This window comes from Macrobrachium nipponense, chromosome 4, assembly GCF_015104395.2.
Source record: "Macrobrachium nipponense isolate FS-2020 chromosome 4, ASM1510439v2, whole genome shotgun sequence".
NCBI classification, from domain to species: Eukaryota; Metazoa; Arthropoda; class Malacostraca; order Decapoda; family Palaemonidae; genus Macrobrachium; species Macrobrachium nipponense.
The window spans coordinates 656,157-662,455 of record NC_061100.1 but is presented as its reverse complement, the minus strand read 5'-3'; positions in this window follow the sequence as shown (position 1 = coordinate 662,455).

Genomic DNA, 6,299 nt, shown 5'->3' with positions numbered 1-6,299 from the left:
TAAGGCAGAAGGAAGCAAGAGAAAATAAGAGGGGAAACTTAAAATTATTTCTACCTAATACATACAAACTAACTCAAGTTAATAAACAATACATTACAAAAAATAACCTTACAAATTGATTGAAAGGAATAATCACGAAAGGCTTAGTGAATCATCTTCTCAGGTCATACAAGATCCAGAAGACCGTACTGCAAACAAGGGCGTGCAAATCTACAGGTACCCAGCGATCCACGATCGTCTTAATAGTTATAAAAACATCTCATACCTGTAGAAAGCCGCCCTACTTGTCTCCACGAGTTCCAAGAACTCACTGACGCTGATGCAAAGGTCAACCGGGTCAAGCTGCAATGCCTGCAGGTAACCCAAAATACCACGGGAACACCGAGGGTGGTAGCCTCCGAGAATCCGGGACGTCAACGGATCTCGCACGCCACAAACTGCACCGTTCACAGTAGATACGGGCCAACTCGTTCGGAATCCTTCCGACGAACGAGGGAAGGGGCGTGGCTGATGAATGCCGTGGGTGACAAACACCAGCGACCACACACAAGGCAGCGAAGGATTATAGAAGCCGTGATCCAAATCTCCAAATCTCCGTACAAAACTGCAGAAGTGACCAAAGATTAAGTGGCAAAGCGTCAGGCTGTGAGGAGGAACTCGAACTAACTCTGTCACGAATCACCACCCTTACGATCAAGCCTTCCACTCGAGTCAACACAGCTCATAGGAGAGAAAAACAACGATCGTTAATACGGCACTTCAATGGTTCAGTTATACCGGGGGAGAAGGCGGTAAACAAAGCAAAACTGCGAAGTCATATGACTCCCTTACAGAGTTCATCGAACTAATAAACGATACTAACTTGTTAAAAAAAAAACTTAACCTAAAATAAGATCAAAAGGTTGGACAACTAGTAACAAATTATAATTAACAAATTATTAATTTACTTTAATACCTTTCTCCCCTACAAAAAAAATTTTAATCAAATAGAGTAAAATTTTTTATACAACCTAAAGAATCAATTAAATCTTAAAATAGCATCAATCTTAAAAGTAAAGATAACCTTAATGTAAACATGCATGGAATTATCTAATAAAGCACACACAATTGTGCATTACACATTCTGAAATAAAAAGGTCGGCATTAAATATACCTCAATTAAACATACAATTTTATATAAACAGTCTAATTAAATACAAAGCCTGGAAATAAAATAAAAATTAATCGAACATAATTCTAAACCAAAGCCAGACAAAATGTACTAAATCACAGAAAATGATAAAGTTCTGAAATTCCAAAAGTTCTTGCTAAAAATTAAAGATATAAATGGCACAAAGACCACCTATCAGCTAATAAGAAACTATTACTAATATAGAACTGAATATTTCTTACCCTAATACTTAAACTAAAAACAACACTGGCAAAAAAAAACAGAATTATCATATAAATAAACGAAACAACCGAACAACGTCGGAACAAACCATAAAGTTAGCACTTGCTTTCACTCTAAATGAACACAAAGAGAAACGAGCAGGGCGAAAGAGGCAGGGAAAGACCAAACAAAAATTAACACTTTACATCCTAGACAAGGTGTCCGGGATCTTATTATCAGATCCTTTAATATGTTTAATTACCAAGTTGAGCTCTTGCAGCTGCAAGGCCCAACGTAAAATCCTTTGGTTAGACCCTTTCATCCGTTCAATAAACACTAACGGATTATGATCCGTCCATACCTCCACTGGAAAAGAAAGATTAGTTAAGTATGGTTTAAAATGAGATATGGTACGGATCAGGGCGAGAGCCTCTTTCTCAATAGTTGAATACTTACGCTCTGCCGTTAACAACTTTTTGCTGTAGTAGGATATTGGGTACACCTCCTCGTCCTCACCCTTTTGAAAGAGAACGCCTCCAATGCCTACATCGCTAGCGTCAACAGCAATTATAAAGGGAGCTTGAAAATTCGGAGAAATCAAAATAGGTTTAGACATAAGAATAGTCTTAATTTTAATGAATGCTTCTTCACACTCGCTAGTCCAAATAAATTTCCTATTTTTTAGCAAAAGATCATTCAAGGGACGAGCAATGTCAGAAAAGTTCCTAACGAACCTCCTATAGTATCCCGTCATACCTAGCACCCTTCGAACTTCTCGGACATTGCACGGTCTCTTTAGATTAGTTATAGCCTCGACATTAGCCTGTTTCGGGGCTATATGACCCAGACCAACCTCATGACCCAGATACACAACTGTGGCCTTACCAAATTCGCATTTAGCGAGGTTAATGACTAAGCCCGCAGCACGGAGAGCTTCAAAACTTTACCCAACCTGAGTAAATGAGTTTTTCCAATCATTACTGTGAACAACAAGATCATCTATGTAGATCTCGGTACCTTCTAACCCACAGACCACACGGTTCATTAATCTTTGAAAAGTACAAGCAGCATTCCTCATCCCAAAAGGCATGACCTTGCATTCCATACAAGCCGAATGGGGTGACAAATGCTGAAATTTCTCTTGCTCGATCCGACAAAGGAACTTGCCAGTAGCCCTTGAGCAAATCCAACTTTGTAATATACTTTGCTGAACCAATGCGGTCTATGCAGTCGTCAATTCTTGGAAGAGGAAAGGAATCATTTTTAGTATGGGTATTAACTTTACGATAGTCCACACACATCCGATACTGTCCATCGTATTTCTTCACCAATTACTATAGGGGAGCTCCAAGGACTAACAGAAGGTTGTATTAAATCATGCTTCAGCATATATTCTATTTCCTTATTGACTATATCCATTTTAGTGGGATTTAGTCTATAAGGACTTTGTTTTAATTGGTGAAGCTTCTCCTACTACCACATCATGTTCAATTAAACTGGTCAATCCGGGAGAATCTCTAACCAAATCTGAAAAAGAACGAATTAAGCCTTCCATTTCCCTTCTTTGATTTAGATCAAGATGCTTCAGATGCTCATCTAACCCATTCAAACATTGCACATTCTTGGATAGAGCATCTGAAGGTACTTGATTAATTATTTCCTCAGACCCATCAGGAAGCACCTCTGCCACCAAAGAAACCGATTCATACCCTGTTTCCAAAGGATCAGATCTACTAGACACATAAGGTTTCAGTCTGTTAATGTGAAAAATTCGACACTTTCGTTTGGTCCCGGGAGCTTCTATTCATAATTAAGATCGGATACCTTCCTCAACCCCTTCCAAGGCCCCTTATACCTTGGTTCAAGGAAGTTATCCGAATCAGTACCCAACACCAAAACTAATTCCCCAGGCTCAAACGACCGTGCTCGAGTTTTTCTTGTCATAATTAATCTTCATAGCAGCCTGAGAGCTAGCTAAATTTTCTCTAGCAAACTTTCAGGCGCTGGAAAGTTTTCCTCTAAGATTATCAACAAATTCACCACGTTCGTCTCCTTTATTTGATCAGATTCCAAAAAACCTCATATAAAATTTCTAAAGGGCCCCGTATTTTATGTCCAAAGACTAATTCAAAAGGAGCCACACCCGTGGATGAATTTGGATGACTTCTAAGAAGCAAAGAGAGCAAAAGGAAGACCCTTATCCCATTCCTCTCCATGCTCATAACAAAATCTTATTAAAATTGATTTAAGAGTTTGATGGAATCTTTCCACCACTCCCTGACTCTCTGGATGGTAAGGAACACTAGTAGTGTGGCATGAAGGCCAGATCTGCACACTTACTTCGAAATTCCTTACTAGTAAAATTAGTTCCACAATCAGTTTGTATCTTACGAGGGATTCCATACCTCGAAAAGAAAATTACCAACTGGTCAAATACAGCCTTAGATGTGACTTTCTTCATGGGAATGGCTTCAGGAAATCGTGATGCCCGATCCATCAAAACAGTCAGTAAATAGATAAAACCTGTTTTAGTTGAGGCAGAGGGCCTACTATATCAACTACCAGCTCATTAAATGGTTCGCCAATAGCTGGTATGGGATATAAAGGTGCTTTTACAATTGTCTGATTAGGTTTGCCTACCACTTGGCACACAGGACATTCTTTCACATATTGTTTTACTGACGATTTCATTCCTGGCCACCAAAAACATTTAGCCAACCTACGGAACGTCTTCCAGACACCAAAATGACAGAGAATGAATCATCATGAGATAAATTTAATATTTGTCTCTGAAATTGAGAAGGCACCACTATTTGCTCAATACGGGACATTTGGGGATCATTAGCAACCAGGGGACGACTCGCCCTATATAATATGCCCCTTTTTACCCAGAATCGAGGCTTCGTCAAGTCAGAAGTATCTCCTAAATCAAAATTAAACTCTCTCTTCTGGGCTTCAATAAAAGCTGCTCGATCCCAATCGGGAATTACATTATCACTACTTACTACACTACTTACTACAGACCCGGGTCTTCCTACATCTACGTTCTACCTCTAAAACTACTCAAATTTAACTCATCATTATTTAATAAGTCTGCAGCTCTTGTGGTAACTGCTACTGGACACTTATTGATTGACAATATTGGGAATAATTCCTGGCAATCACTATTAATCATATCATTTCCTAATATGCCATCAATACCAGCTATAGGAAGACTCTCGACAACGGCCAACTCGGTCTTTCCATAATACCCAGGGAATGACAACATTACCTCTACTAAAGGAGCTGAAACTATTGTGTTCGGGAAACCTCCCAGAACAATAAAAGTTCCTGAATACTTCACCAAACCTTTTAAACAATGCTTTCCAGCACTAACGACCGAGCAGACCCTGTATCTCTCAAAAACCTAACATCAATAATGACGGAATTATAAATTACTTTACCAGGCCATATGTATTTATCATATTTTAGTCATTCCTGTGGATTATTATTTCCATCTCCGGGCGTACTATTACCACCACTACCACTATTTATTATTGGTAATTTTACGTCAGGAGATGCACTTGGCATTAAAGCCACAGGATTATTCCTTTGAAGATAATTTGTTCTGGCGTGACACTGAGCTTGAAATGACCGGGTTATTACACCAGAAACAAGTCTTCATATTACTATTTCTCGTTCCAGAATTACCTCCATTGGAAAATACACGAGTACTAGGTTTACTCGTGAATTTTCCATTCTTATTAACAGGGAAATTATTCTGAACCACAGAATTCTTAGGCTTATTATTATCACCTCTTACTCCTTTATGAAAATTCGCTGACTTTACTACATTATTACCTATATCCTTGCTGGCGAAATTGCCTGAACCTGTTTCTATGGGTCAAGACAAATTCGTCAGCCACTTGAGCTGCCTTACTTAAATTAGTGACCTTTACTTCTTCCAAATAAATTCTTAGTTCTTTGGAGCAAGATTTTCTTAAACTCCTCCAAAAGCATGAGTTCTCTCAAGGAAGAAAAAGTGACAACTTGACGACTTTTTCAACCAGTCGTTCAAACTGTTCCTCCTTGAACCTGGCAAATTCTACATACGATAAGGAAGGATGTTTATTAAAATTCCTAAACTTTAACCTGTATGCCTCAGGGACCAAATCATAGGCTTTTAAAATTAGTGCCTTTACCTTGTGATAATCCCTGGCTATCCCTTCTTCCAAGGCATTATATACCCGGATTGCCTTGCCTACCAGTTTACACTGAATCAGCACTGTCCACATCTCTGGTGGCAAGACACCGAGCTGACACCCTCTCAAAAGGCCTTGAAGAATTCAGGAACATTCCTTTCATCAAAAATGGGGACCAATTTAATGCAGCCCCAATATTAAACCTATCAGGCTGACTACCTCGTGGGGCTAAATTGGTTAGGAGCCCCTGTAACCTAGCCATTTCCAAATTAAGGTTTGCCATCTCTATCTCATGCCTCCTCACCCTCTCGTTCTCTGCATGCTCCAATTTCAACAACTCTATTTTCTTACAAATTAAATCATATTCCTGAATTTCCTTTGATTCAGAATTTACAGGCATTGTAGGCACTGCTGGCCCTAAATTCTCTACAGTCAAGAAAGGGTTTGTAGTTATATTCCCTCTTGGAGGCAAATTGGCCGGACCTTCATAAATGACTCCAGTCTGAGGAGGATCATCAAATAAAGAAAAACCTGCACCACCACTAATTCCATTATCATCTACAACTAACCTATCATCATTTCCTAATTCACTACCTCTATCACTAATATTTTCCCCAACTAACCCTTCAGCCTCAGCCAAACCTTGCACAACACTGTTCTTTACCATTATTAGTAACTTCCTCTTTGTATCAGTCATTTTGAACGGAATACCTAACCACCTAGCACAACTAACAAGATACTCCTTA